This window comes from Nomascus leucogenys, chromosome 14, assembly GCF_006542625.1.
Source record: "Nomascus leucogenys isolate Asia chromosome 14, Asia_NLE_v1, whole genome shotgun sequence".
Classification (NCBI taxonomy): Eukaryota; Metazoa; Chordata; class Mammalia; order Primates; family Hylobatidae; genus Nomascus; species Nomascus leucogenys.
This window is the reverse complement of record NC_044394.1, coordinates 53,972,597-53,998,003: the sequence shown is the minus strand read 5'-3', so window position 1 is coordinate 53,998,003 and position 25,407 is coordinate 53,972,597. Positions and strand designations below refer to the sequence as shown.

Below are 25,407 nucleotides of genomic sequence, written 5' to 3'. Positions count from 1 at the left end.
CATGCACAAAGGACCCAGTGGCTGACTCAAAATAGCAATCCATTCTCTCCCCATGATTTTACACTGAAACTACGAAACCAATCAGGACACCTTCTTTTCATGTTCACCAAAAGTAATTTTGTTTTTTTGTTGTTGTTGTTTTTGTTTGTTTGTTTGTTTTTGAGATGGGGTCTCTCTCTGTTGCCCAGGCTGGAGTGTAGTGGCACAATCTCAGTTCACTGCAACCTCTGCCTCCCCGGTTCAAGCAATTCTTCTGCCTCAGCCTCCCGAGTAGCTGGGACTACAGGCATGGGCCACCAGGCCCGGCTAATTTTTGTATTTTTAGTAGAGACAGGGTTTCACCATATTGGCCAGGCTGGTCTCAAACTCCTGACCTCATGATCTGCCCGCCTCAGCCTCCCAAAGCACTAGGATTACAGGTGTGAGCCACCGCTACCTGCAAAAGTAGTTATTTTTAATAGCAATGACACACAAGAGTAATTGCAGGACATTTACTTAACTAAAAAAATTAATCAGTTGGCAAAATCTTACGTGAAAAATTAAAACAAAACAAATAACCATTTCCCTGAAAAATTAACCCCTCTTGGACCTCCACATCCCTTCCCATCCATCACCACATTTTTCTACTCCTTCTGACAGCGGAACTCTCTGTAGGCTTTCTGCATGCTTTCAACACTTCCTGTCACCTTGTTTTTACTCGTCCCTAGTCAAATCAGGCATTTAGCTCCAAAACTCTGTTGTGACATCTTTCCTCAAGGTCACCAGTGACATCACACTGCTAAATCCAATGGTCAATTCTTGTCCTTATCTTGACTTATTGTTAGTATCTAACACAGATCATCACTGACTTTTTCTTTTTCCTTTCCTTTTTTTTTTTTTTTTTTTTGAGACAGGGTCTCAGTCTGCCACTCTGGCTGGAGGGCAGTGGCATGATCAGGGCTCACTGCAGCCTTGACCTCCTGGGCTCAAGTGATCCTCCCGCCTCAGCTACTCAAGTAGCTGGGACTACGTGTGTGCCACCATCCAGCTTATATATATTATATATATATATATATATTTAATATATATATTTATATGTGTATATATTTAATATATATTTATATGTGTATATATTATATATATGTATTTAATATATATTATATGTGTATATTATATATGTATATATTATATGTGTATATTATATATGTATATATATTATATGTGTATATAATATATACTTATGTGTATATAATATTTTATATATATATATACATTATATATATATATATTTTATATATATATATACATTTTATATATATATTTTATATATATATATAATTTATATATATATATTTTATATATATATATATACATTTTATATATATATTTTATATATATATATATATACATTTTATATATATATATATTTTATATATATATATATATATATTTTTTTTTTTTTTGTCAAGACAGCATCTCACTATTTTGTCCAGGCTGGTCGTGAACTCCTGGGCTCAAGCAATCCTCTCACCTCAGTCTCCCAAAGTGCTGGGATTACAGGGGTGAGACACCATGCCCGACCACACTGCCTTTTGCTTGTAACACTTTCTTTACTTCATATCACATGTCACAATTTTTCCTCCTACTTCAAGCAATTCTTTTTCTCAGTCTTCTTAGTTAGAGCCTCCTCATTTTCCCAGACTTGAATTAGGCTGTCCCAGGCCTTCGTCATTGGAATCCTTCTCCTTTCTAACTACTCTGACTCTTGTATTGTTTCATCCATGTTCATGGTTGCAATTACTCTTTGTACATTGATAACTTCCAATCTTATGTTTCCATTCTGAAATTCTCCCCTGAGCTCCAGACTAATATATTGTCTCCTTGACATGTTCATTTGGTTGTCAGAAAGCGTATCAAATTTTGCACAATAAAACACCAATTATTGATTCCCTCACTCCAAAACTCCTTTTCTATCAGCTCCATTATCTGAGTAAACAGCACAAGTATTTACTGTGCTATTTATTAATGGTTCATTTTTATTTTATTAGCTTTTATTTTTTTTTTTTTTTGAGACAGGATCTCACTCTGTCACCCAGGCTGGAGTTCAGTGGTGTCATCCTAGCAAACTTGCAGCCTCGATCTCCTGGGTTCAAGCAATCCTCCTACCTCAGCATCCCAGATAGCTGGGACTACAGACAAATGCTACTATGCCCAGCTAATTTATTGTTTATTTTTAGTAGAGATGACGTTTCACTATATTGCCCAGGTTGGTCTTAAACTTCTGAGCTGAAACCATCCTCCCGCCTCAGCCTCCCAAAGTGCTGGGATTACAGGCATGAGCCACTGCGCCTGGCCAGTAATGCTTCTTAACAAGAAACTTGCTCCCTCTCTTATCTGAAATTTAGAGGAAACAAACAAACAAACTGCAAAACAAGACCAGCATGTTGAAAGAACATCTAAACTTTATCCTTGGAGTCACTACTGAGGTTGTTGATAGTCTTTCTGGGGGCACACGCTTCCTTGAAACCCAAACGAAATATGTTGGGCAAGATGCTGTTTGCCATAGGTATAGGGTTACATAGTCAGACAAAGTGTGCATTTGCATAGAAAAATCTTTGCTGTCACAATCACAGAGCACCCACACTTAAGAAGAACACACTTGGAAGAGGTTGTACAAGACCTGGAGGTGTCAGTAAGAGAAAATCCAGCCTTCCAGGACAGTAAGAAATTTAGGGGTAATGTGTGGCCACTTTTGTGATATGGAAAGATTTTTATTATTATATAAGCTTCCAGAGGTTTGATCAGAAAACAAAGATGTAAATGGGCATGGAAGAAGGCTATTCTTGATTCTTGTTTTCTGTCCGCCACCATTGGCAAGACTATCTACTATGCGTAGGCATGGGAACCAGTTAAAGAAAGTGTCGATTCACTAGAGCGAAGCTGAGAACTCAGTGGCCTTTGTCTGTGGTGAATGTATCCGGAAAGGCAAAGAAGAGAGAGATTCTCCTGTGGGGTTTCTCATCTCCATGGCGGTAGGTGCTGACAGCTTCAGAAGGGTACTAACAGGGCCAAGAGAAAAGCGCCCTGAGATGCTCAGCTACGGTGCTCTTACGAGATGAAAAGCACATGGGGTTCAGATCTGCACTTCATCATCTTTCACTAAGGTAAGATCGTGTCGTGGATTAAAAGTGTTCCAAGCCTGAACTAATTGCTTGTCTGCTCTCTTAAGCTCATCCTTTTTGCATGTATCCCCGCTAATATGCACCTTTATGATGCTTTTTTTGGCTCAGTAGTCATGCTTTATGGAGGCATGGTCTACGGCTGGGAATAGGTTTTCTTTCTCTCATATATCTCTGGGGAATGCTGAGCCAAACAGATTAAAAATGTCAGTGCCATTTGCAGATCTATTAAGGGAAGTAACATTCAGAGACAGAGAGAGACTAAGAGGATGATGACTTAGCCAGCTGACATAACTTACTGACGTGGAGCAACGTGGAAGAGGTGAATCTTTCATTTCCTGTGGAAAACAGTCATTCATAAAACCATCTTTTTTGTATGTCTTTGTCATTCTTCCACTGTTGCAAAGTGACAGCAAAGTAGCATCGCGAATTTGAAACTGTGTAATAAAATACGTTGACATCAATTTGGGATTAATTACATCTTCACAACTAAAAATATAGACAGAAGTGATGTAAAGACTCTTTAGAAAAATAACTGCTAAAAGGTAATTTCAATAAATAATAAGCCCTTCAAGCATTGAAATCTGACTAAGTATAAAAGCATGGGGCTTTTGAACTTTTAATGTTTTTCTTCTGCTCATTGCTTTCTTTCAATTTGTAATCTGGACTGTTGCTATGGAGTAAATAACACCTACTATATTCCATGCCTTCAGGTTTCCGTTTCACTATAAGAAGTGGCACAAGTTGAAGGAAGGCAGCTTATCCATGTGAAAATTCTAAGACAGTATAGATGCCTGGCCATGGGTTTAGCCATAAATGACTTACTTATGAAACATGTTAAGCTTTTCTTTTTAAAATCCCTCCCCTGCCTTTTAAAAAATTTCCCATGAATCTTGAAATAATCCTGAGAATTCAGATGGAGTGCAGGTATTTTTTTTTTTATTGTTGCTCAGAAAATCCTTGATCCAGTCTGAGTGTTTTGTTATCATTGAGCCATATGCAGAATTACAAAATGAAAATGAAAACAGGTCAGCTAAAATTAAGAAGTCAATGCAAGGAGTAAAGGCACAGATAGTACCAAAACATGGGTCAGGATGATCTGTCCTGTTGGCCTGACAAATATGACTCACAATTATATTTTTTTAAAAAGATTAGAAGTTCTGAAAGTCTACAATCTGCAAGGTAGAGACCAAATTGGCTACGCATTGGCAGTGTGACCTTCCCCCAAATTACTAAGCTTCTCTCTGCCTCCTTTTCGAAAGCCTTTACTAGTATCTATATCTTAGATATTATTTAATTTCATTTGATAATTGTGTACCTGACACACAAGGAGCACAAGGTAAATGGAGACAATTATTGTTAGCTCCATTTTAGAGAGGAGAGAAACTGATAGAGAGTGATAGGGGATTAATAGCTAAGCTCTCAGTAATATACCAAGTGGTACAATTCCAAAGAATACATGTTTTGCTCTCCAGAAAATACAAGCCAATTGCAATTTTGTAATGAGGAAGGTGGAATACAGTTGCAATATCAAAGGTGCCTCTGGCAATTAATACCAGCCCTGACCTGCTTCTGCCATGGTTTTCTGACCTGCAATATTTAATCTTCAGCTTTCAGACATCCACATTCCACTCCGGACCTTGCCTGTCTGGTGAGCCCAATCTCTGCAGGTCAGCCATGCAGCTGAGGTGAGGGAAGGTATGTTGCGATGGGCTGGCATGAGGATTCATGGGGGTCGAGCAGAAAGTTATGGCAAGAGACATTATTTTATGTGTGCATAGTTTAACAGAGACAAATAATGTTCATTTTGATCTTTATTAAGAGGCCACATCAGAATATCTGCTTTAAAGTGGTTTCTCCTGATGGTTTCTTCTACCATTGTCACAGTAGCTGCCTCAAATCAGCCAAAGTAGAAGTTGCTATTTTGCTTGAGAGCTTAAGCTTCAGGCAAAAACTACTGACATTTATGAGATACCTAGTATTTTACAATGCTATCTGATTTAATTCTTAGAATTGTCCCTTTTAAAAAGACAGGGAACACAGAGGTAAAACAACTGCTCTGAGTTCACATAGGTAAATGTTGGAGATGAGATTCAAACAGAAACTAGACTGACTCAAAAATCAAATCTAAGTGATGAAAGTAAAGGCACTGTTTTGTTTGCATCACTTAATAATCCATCTGGAATCACAAGTCATGATAAGAACCTAATAAGCCATATCATCAAAACCTGAGCTTGGGTCACCTTCAAGATGCAACACACCCAACATCACAGTGAGATTCAGGGGCACCCTGAAACACAAGAGTGAGAAACAGAAACATCTATCCTTAGAGACTTCCCTTGTAGCCATTCTGCTGAGTCGTATTGTTTTAATTGTTGCTCAGAAAATCCTTGATCCAGTCTGAGTGTTTTGTTATCATTGAGCCATATGCAGAATTACAAAATGAAAATGAAAACAGGTCAGCTAAAATTAAGAAGTCAATGCAATGAGCAAAGGCACAGATAGTACCAAAACATGGGTCAGGATGATCTGTCCTGTTGGCATGACAAATATGGCTCACAATTTAAAAAAAAAAATTTAGAAGACTCAAGTCTTTTGACTTTACTGAGAAGCTGAAGTCTGACACTGTTTATTTCCAATCTTCTTGGAAAGACTTTCACCACTGCTTATTTCATAAAATTGGAGTGCTATTTACCAGTTAATTAGAAAATGGCATAACATAAAACCTTTAAATACTAATGTTAGAAGAGAACTTCAGAGTTTTCTAGTTCAGCCACCTAGCAAACTCAGGAAGCTCCTCTTTAAATTCTTCAAGTTGATTATCCAAATTCAGAGTTAATACTCGGTAGATTGTTTCTGTTGTAAGGTACTAACAATAAAAACTTTCATGATACAGATATTAAATCTACATCCCTGTAAAATTCATAAGCAGATTCTAGCCCCGTCCTTTGTAGCACCGTAGAGCAGGGCCCCTGTCTCTACTGCATGAATACAGAGTATTCGTAACTGCATTCAAGGGTGTGACCCAATTGCAGCCAGGGCCATGTTTTGACTATCTCAGCACACCTAGATCACAGTACAGGGAACATAGCTGATGTTCAATAAAAGCTTTGAATATGCGAGTATATATCATCTTTAATAGTTTCTTCTCTGTTTTTTCTTTTTCCTGATTTCAGACATCCACATTCCACCCTGGGCCTTGCCCGTCTGGTGAGCCCAATCTCTGCTGGTCAGTCACGCAGTTGAGGTCAGGGAAGGTATGTTGGGATGGGCTGACACGAGGGGTAATGAGGGTCAAGATGAAAGTTAGGGCTAGGGACATTCTTTTGTGTGTGCATAGTTTAATAGAGACGAATCGGTCATTTTGCATTTTGATCTCTATAAATGACCACATCAACATATCTGCTTTAAAGTGGCCGTGTCCCAGTGGCTTCTTCTACCATTGTCACTTTTGAAGGAGGGTCCTGTTCCACTCCTTCATCACTATAGTGACCTCTATTAAACAAAAGAGGTACCAGGAATCAAACATTACATTTCAGATGTGAAGTATCTCCCAATAAACCAGCATTCACTACTTCCACTGGGAATTCTCTGTGGCTAGAAAACTATTTTTGTTGAATCTTTGCCTTGATTTTCTGGGAAAGATATATTTTTAACCCTATTCACCTTCCTCCCTCCCTTTCTCCTTGCCCGTTTTTGCTAGCCCTCTGAGCTTGACATTGATAACTGTTTAGTATAATCAGTTGCCTAAATTTCCCTGCTTCTGAGTTTCTCCAGTCCCTAGAGCTGAGGGCATTTGATTCCACACGCAGGCCCCTCTGCTCTAGGCCATGGGACGGGTCATTCCTAGAACTCCTAAGTGAGTGGCTACAAAACTCATCTCAGGGGACTCAGTGAGCATTTCTTGCAGTGAGTTCTGCTCTGAACCTGTGCTCCAGTCCTAGTAACTAGGGGTTGTTTTTTCCTGAGTTCAGGTCCAAATAGCCACCATCACTCTGATTCCATGCCCAACAGTTCCTTTTATTAGTAAGGCTTAAAACTTTAGTAATAAAATGAGATAAATTTCTCATGTTTTTTTCTCCCAACATGTATTATCCTATGACCCTGAATAAATATCCCAAACTAGTTAAGCTTCAATTCTTTATCTTTAAAATGAGGATAATATTGATCCTTTGTTCTCAGGGTAACTGGGAGAATTAAACATATTTCATGGGCATAAAATGCCTGGCACATAAGAAGTGTTTCTCTCTGGCTGATAATTGCTATCTGATTATCCTCTCTCAGTTTGGAGGTCCTAAACCCCAACTCCGTTATCTGGATCCCACTTACTGTTTTTGCCATACCTATTTGATGCAGACTTCTTACCTACACAAATATCTACATACTGCCTATTATCCCTTTTCCTAACTTCCCCAACACTGGGTTTTCCCCCCTTTCTCTTCCCCTGTTCTCTCACTGGGCGCCTGTTAAGCTGATTAACTAAAGCCCTGCCCCTCTTTACTCCCTGTTCCAGCAGCTCAACTGAATTTCCATCCTTTCACAATCATAGCTGGATGTGTCCCAAGAACAGAAAATGCCACACTCCAGTGGGCAATCCTAAACTCTTGGCTTTCGACCTTAGAAGTCTGGCCATTACATTGCCTTTTAATCCACGTGTCAGATCTAATAATACTTAGTTGAAGATTTACTATCTTCTCCCTAAATAACTGCTCCCAGCCGCTGGGATGATCCTCGCAGCTCCCCAGCCCCACAATCTGCTAGCATGGAGCTGTGAAAGCTGTATTCCATCAGCAAGGATCTCCCAAGGCTAAAAGACCCAGAAACCTGGCTGTCCGCACCTACAATGTTAGGAAATACACCCTCTTCAAAGGGGAAGGCACTGCTACTACTTAAACAGTTCTCAATTGTGATGACAATACATACTTCAATCCTGTAAAGTTTCTCCAGACAGGAAGATGGAAATGTGCTTTTCTGCTTCCCAGTCTCAGGCATTCTTTTCTAATTTGACATGACTAACAGACTCTCCATTGTCACCTGTTATGGTGTGAATGTCTCATTTCATTAATGCAGGGCTGCCGCTGACATAAAGTGCTTTTTTGTTTTGGGTCACTCTTCTGTACCCCTATCCTTCCCATATCTAATAATCACCATTATTATATTAAAAGGCAAATTTCTGATCACAGCTTGACAGTGTCCTTAAGACAAACAGGACGATTTTCTGTCTACCCAGTGAAAACAGACTTTGGTCCTTCACAGCAATTTCACAGACAACCTAGAGCCTACGAGGAGACTGGAATGTTGATCTCTAACTCTCAGATCAGGAACCAGACTTACACACCTACACACTTCGTGCACACACACACACACACACTCATTTCCGGCATCGAGTCTTTATGATGAGAGCTAGTTCTTCACTAAGAGTCCAGCTTCTTGCTGCAGAAGGAATTAATGCCAAGATAATTCTGTATACTTTGGATCCACGCAGTGGGAAGCTTTATGCTTGCTGCTTTCCTCAGGATGCCCTGTGACATCACCCACACTGGACTGCTTTTCCTTCTGTGTTAAAACACTTTGGCTTCATTCCAAAGGGTGTCTGAAGATGACAAGCCTTCCCTCCAGTCTACCCACTGGCCACGTAATCCCACAACTGGAAACATTCCTCCGCATGAAAAGGCATCATTCAATTAGCTCTCACTCAGAGCACCCCTCCCACGTCTCAGCTTCCTTTGACCTCTTTCCTTGCTGATGTTTTAGATTCTTAATGGTTTGGTCTGGTGGAGGTCTGCTACAGTCACTTGCTACTTGTACTCGTGTCCCCCAGTGTGTATATCAAGGGCTGATATTATAAGGAGAGTGAGTAGCTGTATCTCAGGAAAAATTAAAAATCACATCAGACGCTGAAATAGTTCACTACAACCCTGGTGTCTGGAATTGCAAGGAATAGGATATAATCTCCTTAATTCTAGAAAACATGGTTCAAGCTGTGTATACAGAAGATATGCACATCTGAGGGCATGAGTGTGACATTAACCATTATGCACCACTCACACCAGTTATAGAGATCTGGGTTGCAATGTTAGTTTTTTTGCTTAGCTTGTTAATTTGCAAAACACAAAAGATATAATATAATTTGCAAAATACAAAAGATATAATACAACCTGCTTCTCAAGATGGCTATTAGGATTATGGGAGAGTGACACAGCACTGAGCCCCAAAAAGAGGAGATGGAGCTGGGCTAAGGGGAAGGTGTCACTAAAAGCAGAAGCGGGGAGCACACAGAAAAACCTTGATTAGATCATAGGCTGTCTGCGGGCTGGACCTCAAAGTTGTACCACACTGAATACTTGGCTGTACTATTAGACCTCCTGGCCATTACTGCTTAGATAGCTGAGATTTTGATTAGTGCTGTTCTATTAAACTGGTAGTAAAATATCTTTGGGGAAACGAACGGGGTACATATGCCTGCAGACAGGCAAGGTCACTGATATGGTTTTGCTGTGTCCCCACCCAAATCTCATCTTCAGTTGTAGCTCCCATAATTCCCATGTGTGGGAGGGACCAGATGGGAGACTGAATCATGGGGTAGTTTTCCCCATACTGTTCTCGTGGTAGTCAGTCTCACGAGATCTGATGGTTTTATAAGGGGAAACCCCTTTTGCTTAGCTCTCATTCTCTCTCTTGCTGCTGCCAACAAAGAAGTGCCTTTTGCCTTCCACCATGATTATGAGACCTCCCCAGCCACGTGGAACTGTGAGCCCATTAAACCTCTTTTTCTGTATATGAATTACCCAGTCTCAGGTATGTCTTTATCAGCAGTGTGAAAACTAACTAATACGGTCGCCAATCCCAATGTGTTGCTTTCATACAAAGAACATTCTTTGATTCAAATGAGAAGAATATACATCAGAGTGGTCCTGCTCAGGAGAGGAAGTGGAGACCCGCTTTGCTTGATGGCACAGCATAGATGATGTGTTGCCACACTCAGGTGCCCCTGGGACCAAGAACCCAAGAACCAAGTACAAGACCTTGAGGGCTAGGGGTTGATGGGCAGGGCCTTGCACTTCTTTTGGTTTTCACAAGGTTTTAGTGACACTTAGCCAAATATGAATAACAGGACAAATATTCCTTCAGACTATTATGTCTTCTCTCATAAATGTTTCTGGATAAGGGAGCTGGCATGGGCACATTCACAAGTTGTTAACAATCTGTCTTTGAGGACAGGTTTCTAATTTTTTTTTTTTTTAATGAGGGCATCCAGTCTATGTTTCTAGGGGAAAATTACATGAGATTTGGGAAGTTCAAATGCCAATGATGTTTATAATTCTCAGCTAAAATGCCAGTATTTCTTCCTCTCGTCTTGAACTCTATGAATGAAAATAAAATAGTGTTAGTTTATAGGATAATCCTTCCAGTTATGTTTTAAAGTTCTGCAGTACTCCCAAACCCATCAGTTGACTGTTCTTTTCATAAATATTATCTATCATTTATGGGTACAAAATGGCATTTTGATTAAGTTAAAGCAAAAGGTAATTTTATTACCAGAGAAAATATTCATCTCATCCCTGTCCCCTTCTCTAATCAACCTCAAATAAAACAAGGCCATGTGGTCTACAGTTAAAATTATTATAAATAATATTCAATTAAATCAGTATCTAAAATTACTGATTTTTAAATACATATTGGAAATCTTTCTCCATGTAGCCATACCGCACACATTCTTGGCTAAGAAATAATTTTGTTTTGGATGCAGGAAACCTATTTGTTCAAGGCAAGCACCACTCAAATTTTCATAGGTAGATTATCTGCCGGATGAATTAGCCCAAGGAATTAAAATTAAAATTAAAATTCCTAAACTTCCTTCTGCCCAACAACCCAGAATGTTCTCCTTGGTTACATCTTTCTCATCTGATAGCTTGATTTCAAGGGAACAAAAAATCAGTTTTAATGGGGCATTCTTTTCAAAGCATATAATTTATTCCAAGTCAAATGCAAATTGATTTCTCACTACTTTCCTTTTATGGCTTATCTATGGCACCAACTTCCTTCATTTGCCTAGAAAATCAAGAAGCAACCACCCAAGCCAAATACCAGGGAAGCATCTTTGCTCCTTAAATGGTGGGAAAAGTCTTAACCCTAGTCACCTTTCTTTTGGATCTAGCAGCATCTTTCTCACTTTGATATTATTCCACCATAGAAGTCTATATTCTCAAAGAGCTGTATTGACAGCAGGGCTGTGGTTTTCTTGGCAAGACTGAACTTCTCAACGGCAGTAATATTCCTCATAATTCTTAATCGTAGTCTTCACAATACTTCAGATATAGTTGAATGTTGACTGAATTTAAAAGTACACGAAGATGTGTCCATAATTTTTTCCAGTCCATTACTGTCATTGGTATATTTGGCTAAATGGTATAGAAACTCTTCCCGTGAAGGTTTAAACACCTTACCATCATGGTTTAAGGGAAAAGTGCTCCCATCTTCCCCAAACTCAGTTCTTTGTTGCCCATCAACATGAATATTCTAGGCTGAGAAATGCTGGGAACAGTATCACTTTTCTTTTTAAGGAAAATATTACTAACTTGGGTTGCTGCTGTGTGCATAGGCATTCATAGATAATAAAATTCCAACCTCCCAAATCAGTACAGGATGATTCATTCTTCTTCTATAGCACTATCATGGAGACAAAAAGTGTGATTGGAAGAGAAAGTATTAAAAAAAAACATGGAAATTCAAGATTCTATCAAATACACTAACTCCTGTCAGCTCTCTAAATCTTCTATTATCTGTAGTAAGTGGTAATGCTTCCCTGCTAAGAGGCCTTGAGAAGGCACACACTAATAGAAAGTTAATCTTACGTGACAAGCAACATATAGCTTAAGGTATTGTCTCAAGACGCTATCTATCTGGATCTTCCTAGGAAGATCTTTTGTCTTGTATTTTTAAGGCCTTCTTAATTTATCTATATCCACAGGGAAGATGGGAATTGAGCCATCAGCTAATAACACTTACTTTATTTTCCTTTCCAATAAAGATGTCCTGAGTTTTCATTGCAACAGCTTAAAACAGAAACCCAATCACTTAAAGGTCAAAGAAGTTGTAGACACTATCCAGGGAGTTTCTGGTCTACGAGTAAATCACATCTGTGAGTTCAATGATTCCCAGCAGATTGAATAGACTAATAAATAGACTCTCTGTAAATTGCCAAAGAGGACAGTTTGCAGGCAGTTCTCACAAATGGGAAAATAGCAACAGAGAGATAGGAGTTGGATTTCTGTTGGCATACCATAAATACCAAATTTTGAGAGGGTCAAAAGTCATGACACATATGCCTTCCATAAATACATTTGTTTTGAAACGAACAGTTAGGTTCAACCAAAGCAGCTCCCATACAAAACTATATGGGAGCTATTAAAGATTAGTCATAGGTAACCTGGCATTTAGAAACACCATGGAGAGTGTTGTCATTCTGTTGAAAAACACAAAGCAGGTAACTAGAACAAAATGACTTCTATTCTTAGCAATACTTGTAGTTCTTCTGGGAAGTTCTGTCATGTCTCCCTGAAGGTAATGAAGGTCAAGGCAATTAGATGCTAAAACAGAATTCTGAAACAAGTCTGGGAAATTGCCAATTTTATAATTAATGGTGGGGGAAAAATGCCAGTTAACTCTCTCCCCATTTGGATCTACACTTGAATGATGATATTAATCTGCATAAGATAATTCCACTTTCCATTCGTTATTTGGTTGGGCTAAGACTGTAGTCATAGCTACATGCACTGTGATTAAAAACTAAACAATACCACCTAGTATGAAAGGAGGTTTAGAAGCACAGCTCCTTTTTATCCTCATAGCAATCCACTGATCTGCATTTTCAGATGGGCAAACCAAGGCTCAAAGAGGTTGATTAGTTGGTGCAAACGTGCACCATCTTATTAGCAATCAAGCAGGTATTTAAACTCAAATTCTTATGTATCAGAATCTAGGTCTCGATTTTTGAAACTAAAGGTCTCAATCTCCAAAACGCGTAAGAATCAGTTGAGGACCAACCAAATCAGGATTGGGGTGAAACTCGAGAATCTACAAGTGTAAGATGCTCCCCTAGAATTTGAAAGCAAATAGTTGACTACACTTTAAAAAACACCATTACACTATACTGCTTGTAAGGATATCTACACGAGGTGTTGGAGGTTATGAATATGTAGCTTGAGGTTATGAATATCTAGCTAGGGACAGCTATTTAGGCAAACCTGCATCATGAATACATAATTGCCCTCCTCAGAACTCATTCATTTAAAGGACCATTTACTTGAGTTTTGTACATCTAGCTAGCAATAGAGACCTCAAAGTAGGAAAGTTGCAAAATAGCACAATTTTTAACATTTTCTTTCCAAAGTTATTGAAAATATTAAGATAAAAGAAAGATTCTTAAAACAGACATTGTTATACAAGCCAAGAAATACAGATATTAACAGTTTAATATGGTTTGGAATGGGAAAGAGACAAAAGGAGGCACCAAAAAGGGGAAATGCATTTGGTGCCCATTTAATGCTAACTCTGCTTCATCCCTGATTTGTTACCCACTGTTTTCATGATTTCTCCAATTGCTCTCCAGTGGCCAAATGTGATCTGACTCCCTCTTCCTCCCACCTCCTTGTTTTAAATGAGATCTGGTTTTACTTAGATGAATTAAATGTCACTATATTTGTTTCTGTAAACTGTTCCAGCAAAAATTACAGCATCGATGTCTGACTTTAAATGTCTGTATGATTGTCTGCCTTGCTGGGCTATTTATAGCTGCCTTTTAAAAAGTCTAATAAATGCTTTTAGATTGCTATTGATTTGTTTCCCCTTTACAAAGCCTCAGAATTAATATTCTTCAAAGTATTAACTGAAAATACCTTTTTTCTTTCTGCAAAAGTCATGCATGTTTACTATTAAATTTTAGAAAATATAAGTATGTGAATAGAAGAAAAAAGAGAAAACCAATCACATCAAAATTAACATTTTGTTGTATATCATTCTGTTTTTCTCCATTTTTAAATATATTGAAACTTAAAAAAATTTATTGTATGAGAGTTTTTATAGCCCTGTTTTTATTTTCATTTAAAAAGCCCAATTTTTTTCCTGTCACTCTTCTACTCCATTACTTTTCATGGCTATAGAGTAATCATATGATTGTACCATTACCTATGAAATCAACCTCTCATTTATAAAATAGCTAAATCACATCCAGATTTTGTCACTACAAATATCCCTCCAATGTAGTCATGTCTTTGTATTCATCCATAATAATTTCTTTAGAAAAAAATTGCTGAGAATGGAATTGCTGCATTGGAGGTTGTACCAGATTCACAGACTATTGTCACACATGGCTAGCTTACCTCCAGAAATAGTTCAAATTAAATGTATACATTTGAATATATCTTTAAAGTTACAATATAACACACATTAATATTGGAGGAGTCACATTTCTAGTAATTCAATTACAGACTTAACAAATTAAACACTTTTACATGAACAGACACTTTTCAAAAGAAGACACACAAGCAGTCAACAACATGAAAAAAGTGCTATCACTAGGCATCAGAGAAATGCAAATCTAAACCACAATGAGGTATCATCTCACACCAGTGAGAATAGCCATTATTAATAACTTTAAAAACAACAGATGTTAGCGACGCTGTGGAGAAAAGGGAATGCTTATACAGTGTTGGTGGGAATGTAAATTAGTTCAGCCACTGTGGAAAGCAGTTTGGAGATTTCTCAAAGAACTTAAAACAGAACTACTATTCAAACCAACAATCCTGTTACTGGGTATATATTCAAAAGAAAACAAATCATTCACCAAAAGTTTCATGCACTCACATGTTGATAAAGGCACCATTCACAATAGCAAAGGCATAGAATCAACCTAAGTGCCCATCAATGGTGGACTGGATAAAGAAAATGTGGTCAATATATGCTATGGAATACTACACAGCCATAAAAAAGAACAAAATAATGTCCTTTGCAGCAACATTTACGTAGCCGAAGGCCATTATCCTAAGTGAATTAACACAGGGGCAGAAAACCAAATACTGCATGTTCTCAATTGTAAGTGGAAGCTAAACATTGGATACTCATGAACATAAACATGGCAACAACAGACACAGAGGACTACTAGAGGGGAGAGCGGGGAGGGCTTCAAGGTTTGGAAAACTAATTGTTGGGCACTATATTCAGTACCTGGGTGCAAGGGTCATTCATACCCCAAACCTCAGCATCACACAATATACCTGAATAACAAACTTCCACATGTACCCCAGAATTTAAAAGTTGAAAAAATAATAATAATATAAAATTTCATACTGAGCTCTATTACCAGTCCTGAGGAAGATGATACGTAAAAACAAATAGTATCACTTTTGTGTTTTCTGTTTATAAGCTGGTATCTGCAATGGGGAGATGTAGGATAAATGGGTGTTTGGAGAACTGTCTGCACTGATGTTTTTATAGTCTTAGGAGTACTAACTCTCTTATGACGGATGAAATTTCCTTGAGGATAAATATCATCTTTGTATTATTCAATTATTCATTCATTTATTTCTTCAAAATATAATTAGTAAGTGCCTATACATCACATATTGCTTTAGCTGTTAGGGATACAGTGGTAAATAAGACAAGTAAGGCCCTCGTGGAGCTTACAATTTATTTCACAGAACAATCTAACCAACAAAAAAGTTAATCAGTGGCAGAAACATCCTTGGGCTTTAGAGCAGGGTATGGCAAACTCTTCTGTAAAGACTCAAAGAAACTAGGATAATATTTAAGGTAGTAAATATTTTAAGCTTTGTGGACCACACGGCCTCTGATGCAGCTACTCAACTTTGTAAGTTTGTGTGATGTAGGGGAGGGAAGACTTTCCCTCTAGCCTCAAGTTCAGTAATTCAGTAGAACTTATGATTGTTCAGAACTTGAGTCTATAAGCTGACAAGAGGCAGATTGTATCAGTCCATTCTTACATTGCTATAAATATCTGAGACTGGGTAATTTAAAACCTAGGTAATTTAAACCTGTTTTAAAGAAAACAGTAAGAACACATGGACACAGGGAGGGGAACATCACACACTGGGGCCTGTCGGGGGTTCGGGGGCTAGGGGAGGGATAGCATTAGGAGAAATACCTAATGTAGGTTATGGGTTCATGGGCGCAGCAAACCACCATGGCACATATATACCTATGTAACAAACCTGCATGTTCTGCACCTGTATCCAAGAACTTAATGTACAATTTAAAAAAAGAAAAAAGAGAAATAGATAAATAAACAAATGCTGGAAAAAAAAAGATGTTTAATTGGGTCATAGTTCCGCAGGTTCTCCAGGAAGCATAATGCCACCACCTGCTTCTGGGGAGGCCTCAGGAAGCTTACAAAATGGTGGAAAGTGAAGGGGGAGCAGGCACATCACATGGTGTAAGCAGGAGCAAGTGAGAGACAGAGTTGAGGAGGGAGGTGCCGCCACTTTTAAATGACCAGATCTCATGAAAACTCACTATCATAAAGACAGCACCAAGCCATGAGAGATTCGCCCCCATGATCAAAACACAAAACACCTCCCACCAGGTCCCCCCTCCAGCACTGGAGAATACATTTCAACATGAGATTTGGGTGGGGACAAATACCCAAACTATATTCTGCCCTGGCCCACCCCAAATTTTATTTCCTTCTCCCATTGCAAAATACAATCATTCCTTCCCCCAAATTCCCAAAAGTCTTAACTTATTCTAGCATTAACTCAAAAGTCTAAAGTCTTATCTGAGACAAGGCAAATCCCTTCCACCTATGACAAGTTAGTTACTTCTGAGATACAGTAGGGGCATTGCACAAACAGGCATTGGATAAACATTCCCATTCCAAAAGGAAGAAATTAGTCAAAATAAAAGCTCTACAGGCCCCACACAAGTTTAAAACTTAGCAGCGCACTCATAAAATCTTAATGCTCCAAAATAATCTCCTTTGACTCCATGGCCCACATTCAGAGCACACTGGTGCAAGGGGTAGGTTCACAAGGTCTTGGGCAGCTCCACATCTGTGGCTTTGCAGGGTTTAGTCCCTGAGACTGCTGTCACAGCTTTTCCATGCACAAGGTGGAAGTTGCTGGTGGATCTACTCTTCTGGTGTCTGGAGGATGGTGACCCTTTCTCACATCTCCACTAGGCAGTGCCCCAGTGGGGACTGTGTATGTGAGCTCCAACCCACATTTCCCCTCTGTCCTTCCCTAGTACAGATTCTCTGTGGAGGCTCCACCCCTGCAGCAGGCTTCTGTCTGGGCACCCAAGCTTTCCCATACATCCTCTGAAATCAAGTAAGAGGCTACCAAGCCTCATAACTCTTGCATTCCATGGACCTGAAGGCTTAACACCACATAGAAGCCACCAAGGCTTATGGCTTGCAGTCTCTGTAGCAGCAACTCAAGCAAGCTATGTCTGGGGCCCTTTGAGCTAAGGCCGGAGCTGGAGTGACCTGGATGCAGGGAACAGTGTCCCAAGTCTGCACAAAGCAACACAGCCCTAGGCCTTACCCACAAAACCATTATTTTCTCCTAGTCCTGTGGGCCTGTGATGGGAGGGGTTTTTTAGAAGATTTCTAAAATCCCTTTGAGGCATTTTTCCCATTGTGTTGGATATTAGCACTTGGCTCCCTTTTAGTTATGCACATATCTCTAGCAAGTGGTTGCTCCACAGCCTGCTTGAATTTGTTTCCCCAAAAAGCCTTTTCTTTTCTGCCATGCGGCCAGGCTGCAAATTTTCTAAACTTTTACACTCTTCTTCCCTTTTAAATATAAGTTCCAAATTTAGGTCATTTCTTTGCTCTTACATCTGAACGTAGGCAGTTAGTTAGAAGCAGCCATGGTACATCTTGAATAATTTGCTGCTTAGAAATTTCTTCTACCAGATACCTAAATTATCACTATGAAGTTGACACTTCCATAGATCCCTAGAGCAGAGGCACAATGCAGCCAAGTTCATGCATGAGTCACCTTTGCTCCAGTTCCCAATAAGTTCCTCATTTTCATCTGAGACCATGTCAGCCTGGACTTCATTTTCCATATCACTGTTGGCATTTTAGTTACAACCATGTAACACTAAGCAATTCCAAACTTTCCCTCATCTTTCTGTCCTCTTCTGAGTCCTCCAAACTCTTCCAACCTCTGCCTGTCACTCAGTTTCAAAGCCACTTTCACATTTTCAGGTGTCTTTGTAGCAATGCCCCACTCTCAGTACCAATTTTCTATATTAGGCTGTTCTTGCATTGCTATAAATACCTGAGACTGGGTAATTTATAAAGAAAAGAAGCTTAATCGGCTCATGGTTATGCAGACTGGACAGTAAGCATAGCGCCCACATCTGCTTCTGGGGTTGCCTTAGAAAGTTTACAATCATGGAGGAAGGTGAAGGGAGAGCAAGCACTCCACATGGTGAAAGCAGAAGTAAGCAAGAGAGAGATACAAGTGTCTGGGGGGAAGAGAGATGCCACACACTTTTATATGACCAGACCTTGCAAGAACTCACTCATGGTCATGAAGACAGCACCAAGCCATGAGAGATCTGTCTGCATGATCCAAACCACCTGGCCCCATGGCAACCCCACCCTCAGCATTAGGGATTACAACTCAACATGAGATTTGGGCAGGGACAGATATCCAAACTATAACACAGATTAACAGGAGAAAGTGTATATGCATTTATCAAGTGAATTTTCTTTTATAGGAAAGAAAAGTGAATACTCAAGAAACCAGTTAGACTTAAAAGCTTATTATACCCTCTTTATAAGGGAGAAGAGAGAGGGGATGCAGACAAGTTAGGGGGTATAAATGATTTGGGGGAAAGATGATGGGGTCCATAGAAGAAGAGGTGACACAGTTTGTCTGGGTGTGGCATGAACTTCCAGTTACCCCTTCTGGGATATGAGTTAATCTCTGATTGATAAAACTGGGGGACAGCAGGGGTATCGATGACAATTAAGAAGTTCTTTTTGGAGGATCTGTCCCTAGGCAGATAAGGGGATCCCAGAGAAAGACTCTGCCTGCATCTGTTGTCCCACAGAAACTCCAGTTTAATGTAATCAGCTACCATAGTGGCATATTTTGGGGTGGCATTTCCTGAACATTTTCAGGAACAATATGTAGCCACAGACCTTAAACAATGGTCTGGCTGTATTCCAATAAAACTTCATTTACAGAAACAACTCAATACTCAGATTTGGCCCTCAGGCTGCAGTTTTCTGACCCCAGTGTTTGTTAGTGAAAAAGGAAGATACAGTGAAGATCTCTACCTATCACAGAACGGTGAGAAGAGTAGTAGGAAATACTTGAGAGAGAGGGGCAGATGTTAGATGTATCAATCTGCTTACCATACAGATTATGCAAATTACTCTAATTGCAATGGAAAGAAACTGGAGAGTTTTAAGCAAAGAGTGACATGTTTTGGCTTTGTTTTAAAAGAGGGCTGGGTGTAGTGGGTCACACCTGTAATCCGAGCACTTTGGGAGGCTGAGGCTGGCAGATCACTTGAGACCACGAGTTCAAGACCAGCTTGGCCAACATAGTGAAACCCCTAGTGAACATTTTGCTGCAGAGACATTTCTCTACTGAAAAAAAAAAATACAAAAAATTAGCTGAGTGTGGTGGCACATGCCTGTTGTCCCAGCTACGAGGCTGAGGTATGAGAATTCCTTGATTCTGTTAGGCAGAGGTTGCAGTGTGCCAAAATTATGCCACTGCACTCCAGCCTGGGCAACAGAGCAAGACTGTGTCTCAAAAGAAAAGCATAGAAAATAGATTGATGTGTAGGAAGGGCAAAAATAGGAGACCTCTTAGGAAGTTGTTGCCATGGCCTACTGAAGACAGTGGTTTTGACAACAATGAGAATTGAGTAGATCTAATATCCACTTAGAAGTGAACTAAAGGGCTTGCTGGTAGTTGGCATGATGATTTAAGGGAGAGTCATGAGACCATATGCTTGCATATCGGATACTTTTTTTTTTTTTTTTTTTTTTTGAGAAGGAGTCTTGCTGTGTCACCCGGGCTGGAGTGCAGTGGCACTATCTCGGCTCACTGCAAGCTCCACCTCCCAGGTTCACACCACTCTCCTGCCTCAGTCTCCCAAGTAGCTGGGATTACAGGCACCCGCCACCACGCCCGGCTAATTTTTTTATTTTTTTTAGTAGAGACGGGGTTTCACCATGTTGGCCAGGCTGGTCTCGTACTCCTGACCTCAGATGATCCACCCACCTTGGCCTCCCAAAGTGCTGGAATTACAGGCGTGAGTCACCGCGCCTGGCCAGAATACTTTTTAAAAAGGTACATGTAATTAAATTTTAACTGATTTTTGTTGTTGATATTGTTCAAGCAACAAAAATTATCCCTGGTTAACACCAGCAGAAGAAAACATTATTGAAAAGATAACTGTTTGGCTTATAGCATCAAATATAAGAAGACAGAATCTGATTTGAGCAGAAACAAGAGGAAAGGCAAAGTAACAATCTTGTCTCAGAGACTGCCTCGTAGGGAGCTGTGACTTGCCTCTCTCTTTCAGCACTTAGATGTGCACCACCTCACCACTGGCCTCTTGACTGCCTGCCATTCCCTTAAATAACAGGAGTCAGCAACTCTGTGTCACTTCCTCAAGATTCAGCCTGGTTTGTGAAGTTCTGATTGGCCACTCCTAGGACATGTGGCCCTGCTGCACATGAAGAGTGAGAAAGCACTGTAGTGAGAGGTGGCTTCTGATACCTTCTCTGGCCCCATCCTAATCCCAGTCATGATCATCTCTTACCTCATTGTTGAAATAGCTTTCTGGTTTACCTCCCTCCTTCTGCTCTTAAATTTCCTCAACTGATTTTTCAGTGGACAGCCGGCACGATCTTTTTCAAATGCAAAAGTTATCATGCAATGCCCTTGGTTCAAACATTTCAATAGCTTTCACTGTACTTGGGAGAAAGACCCAAATCTTTACCTATGAGATATTTTATGCTCTGGCTCTCTCTAGCCTCAGTTCTCCTTCATTTCAACCCATGCCCACATTCAGGTCTTTGGAAAGCATGTCCTACGCCCCTTGGAAAAGATATTGAAAAGATAACAGTTTAGCTTATAGCATCAAATATAAGAAGATAGAATCTGATTTGAGCAGAAACAGGAGGCAAGAAGCCTTTGCATGAGTCATGCAGCCTTTGCAAATATTGTTTTCTCTGCCTGGGAAACATTTTTGCTTCCTCTTCTTATTGAGTTAATTCCTCTTCCTCTTTCAGATTATAGCTTGGACATGCATCTCTCCCAGACTAGATAAGGCCCCATATCATAAGCTATCAAAGGAGAGAGATTTATTGAAGTTAAGGGATAAGGATGACTGTAAATAAAAGAGAGCTTCCCAGGTGCTAGCTATTACGCGCTTTCATTTTATGTCATTTATTCCTCACAAAAACATTTTGAGATAAATCGACTATTGTCCCCATGATTTCAATAAATACAATGAGGCTTACAGATGCTGATTCCATGCAGCTAAGATGTGGCAAAAAAAAATAATGAGAATCCAAGTCTTTGATCTTCACATTCCTGCCCTTTTGACTATTCTGCTGTTAGACCCCATTCTGTAGCTTGTACTGTACCCATGGTAGCAGGAGGAGAGATACTTACATTTCAGGTTTAGAAATGATCGCTCCGGATGAAAGAGGCAATAAATGAGTTGAAAGGCTGTTATGTAAACCAGGTGAAGCCAGGTGAGAGATCAGGAAAGCCTGCCTTCAATGATAAAATGCAGGTGCGTTCCTGTAATGATAAGTTCTTATGAGAACCAGGTCTTAAAATTAGCTTAGAAAGAGGGAGGCTGCAGCCAAATTACACCTATAAATAGTGAGAGCCTTAACAACTAGATAGTAACTGTACCTCAAACAAACAAAATAAGATAGGGAGCAAGGTATGAGTTGAGAGCATTTTAACCTAAGGCCAGGAATGAAGAGCTCACTCTGAACTTGAATGTCAGGCCCTGGGCCAAACCTTCCTGGATTGCCCTGGTTCAATAGTAACCTCCCTCCTTGCTCCAGGCACTTCTCCGTAGTATCACTTTATTTTGTGTCCTCCATGATAGTTATTACTGTCAGAGATTGTTCCTTTGTATGGTTTTCATGTTTGTTGATACCCGCCTCTCCAATGTAAATTGCAATTCTGTTTTCCGGTGCCTAAAAGTGGATGGGTCTGTCACACAGTAGGAACTCAAAATTTTTTTAAAAAAAACTTAATGAAAAGAAAACAAGAATGAAAATAATTAGTAGCAAATACTCCCATGGGGGAATGTAGAGGCTGTTGGGGGAAGTGCTTTCCTTATACAATGAAAAGAGACTGAGCTGTGGTCTTTTAAAGGAACATCAGATCTCATGTTCTCTGACTTCTTTGCCAACTCAGATCCAGCTCAAGGTAAAAAATCTAAGCAACTTGGGCTAACATCCAACCAAGACAGGGATGGGCAGGCTGATTTTCAAGATAAGAATAAGAGAAAGTTTCAGAACCGTCTTAGTAAAACACGTACGCACAATTTAAGACAAATAATAAGCACGATAATCACCTTGTGGATTTCTTTAACCTGTTAACTTTGCTAATCTTGCCAATCCTGTCTCCTTTAGGCTCGTTCCTAAAGTAATACATAGCAAAGGAGTAAACAGTAATAAAATTTTTAAACTGAGTTGAATAGATGGGGGTGTGTGTGTGTGTGTGTGTTCAGATATGAGTGCTGATAATAAGGAGCAGGGGATCTCCCATGTAGTGATGGTTGTAAAAAGAAAGGAAAGGTGGCTGGGCACAGTGGCTCACATCTGTAATCCAATACTTTGGGAGGCCGAGGCTGGAGGATTGCTTGAGGTCAGGAGTTCAAGACCAGCCTGGGCAACACAGCCGGACCCTGTCTCTGAAAATAAATAAAAAATTAGCCAGGCATAGTGGCACACATCTACAGTCCCAGCTACTTACTTGAGAGGCTGAGGTGGGAAGATGGCTTCAGCCCATGAGATCGAGGCTGCAGTGAGCTCTGATCATGCCACTGCACTCCAGCTTACTGACAGAGCAAGATCCTGTTTCAAAAAAAAAAAAAAAAAAAAAATGGAGAGGAAAGAAATAAAAGTCACCTTGTCCCTGGGGCTTTGAGGAACTAGTGAAAGGACAGAAAAGTGGCCCAGGTTGCTTTGTGGTAGGAAACAGTGGTATATTCCTGAGCTTAGATAGAAATATATACTGGGAACCACAGGCTCTCTGCCAGTGTCCTGCCAGTGGAGCACCCTTTGAGAGAGTGAAAGCCACTGTTCTGATATTCTACAGAGGATGAAACTCAGTTCTCATGGTGTTACTGGAAAAGGCTCCTGATCCAGACCCCAAGTGAGGGTTCTTGGATCTTGCGCAAGAAAGAATTCGGGGCCAGTCCACAGAGTAAAGTGAAAAAAAGTTAATTAAGAAAACAAAGGAATGGGCCAGGTGCGGTGGTTCATGCCTGTAATCCCAGCACTTTGGGAGGCCAAGGAGGGTGGATCACGAGGTCAAGAGATTGAGACCATCTGGCCAACATGGTGAAACCCCGTCTCTACTAAAAATACAAAAGAATTAGCTGGGCGTGCTGGCGGGCACCTGTAGTCCCAGCTACTCGGGAGGCTGAGGCAGGAGGATTGCTTGAACCTGGGAGGTAAAGGTTGCAGTGAGCCAAGATCGCACCACTGCACTCCAGCCTGGAGGCAGAGCAAGTCTCCGTCTCAAAAACAAGAAAAATAGAAAACAGAGGAATGAAAGAATAAAGAGTAGCTACTGTATAGACAGGGCAGAACATGCCCACCTTGGGTGCAATGCTTTTATATATATAAGATAACAAAGCAAAAAAGTCATGGGGGAGATGTGCTTTACTACAAGAGCTTTTGACAAAGGATTGCTAATTTTTGTGTAACTACAGTCTTCTGAAAGAATTTATATTATTATCTTTAAAGTGAAACTGACTCTTAGTTTAAGAATGCTTTTGTTCTTAAGATATCAGGACATCAGAACATTTCCTGGATCTGTTAGGTTGTAGGTCTGTTCAGTAAACATGATTAACTTATTCTCCTAACTGTAAATATCCTGTTAACTAAGAATGCTTAACCTCCTGGGGAATACAACCCAGTGGGTCTGAGCTTCATTTTACCCAGCTCCTACCCCCCTGGTTTGAATGCCTTTGACAATGGGGTTCAGATTCAAACATAATTATTGAATGACTCTTGTGTGCCTGGCACATTAAAAGGTGGCTTCCCATTCATTATCTCATTCAAACTTTACAGTAATTTGGTGACATAGGTATCATAACCTTATTTCATGAATGAGTACCATGAGGCTCAGAGAAAAGTTATTTCCACAAGATGCCCAGGAAGTTGAGGGCAGACCTGGAACTGGGGTCTGCCTCCTAGTTCAGGCCCTCTCTGCAATACCGAAAACCATTTTATTTTAGACTATTTATTAGATTGGTGCAAAATAATTGTGGTTTTAAGTTTTGCACCAACCTAATATTAAGGGAATTTGATTTCTAAACTCGGTAACTTAAAATTATAATTTATATTGTTTTGGTGCAATCTTGAAATCCAGAACCATGGAGAAACGTAATCCCAGATTCTACATTTCTTCTACTTCTTTATAAAACAGCATTTGGGGAGAGGTAGGATTTATAATCAGGATGTAGATACTACTTAAGGAAAAACTGGGCTAGAAACAGGATCTCCAGATAACATTACTAGTGATGCTGTTACACTGGATTTCTTCCCAGCTCCAGCTTTCATTTAGTTGTTTGCTCATAACATATTATAACCCCTTTCTATAGTAAACTGGCACAAGGTTTTCTTAAATTGATTCAGGAGGAGAAACTGTAAAGTTATATCAGGAGAGGAGTAAAATCCACATTCACCAAAATGGTGGATTAGCGTTAGAAGTTAGAGCTGAGAGGGAGAAGAGAACAGAAAGGGAAGAAAAGATGTAGGACACCCTGCTCTGGGGATGAGAAGGGAACCTGAGAATGCCACTGACTTGTCACCAAAGGAGAAACTGAAGTTAGAGAGTCAGAGAGTTATTTGGAGAAGCGTGGACAGTTATCCAGTAGGTTCTGGGTAAAGCAAGAGTTCACAGTGGCCGAATGAAGAGCTCCACCTAAGCGGGTCTGAATGTCTCAGGAGGATTCCAGGCCTCAGGCTCCTGCATAATTCTACGGCAAGGGCAAG

At 39.9% G+C, this 25,407-nt stretch overlaps 1 protein-coding gene across 2 annotated transcripts in view; it reads left to right on the top strand.

The window, feature by feature from the left end:
* Positions 1-3,002: 3,002 nt before the first annotated feature.
* Positions 3,003-25,407, top strand: part of KCNJ16 (potassium inwardly rectifying channel subfamily J member 16) — a 30,380-nt gene continuing 7,975 nt past the window's right edge. The window contains exon 1 of one of the 2 annotated variants that reach the window (XM_003276085.4): positions 3,003-3,143. The gene's annotated coding sequence lies outside the window, so the exon portion shown is untranslated. Of the gene's footprint in view, positions 3,144-6,348; positions 6,416-25,407 lie in introns of those variants that run through there. The other variant, XM_030828004.1, reaches the window with a different exon arrangement.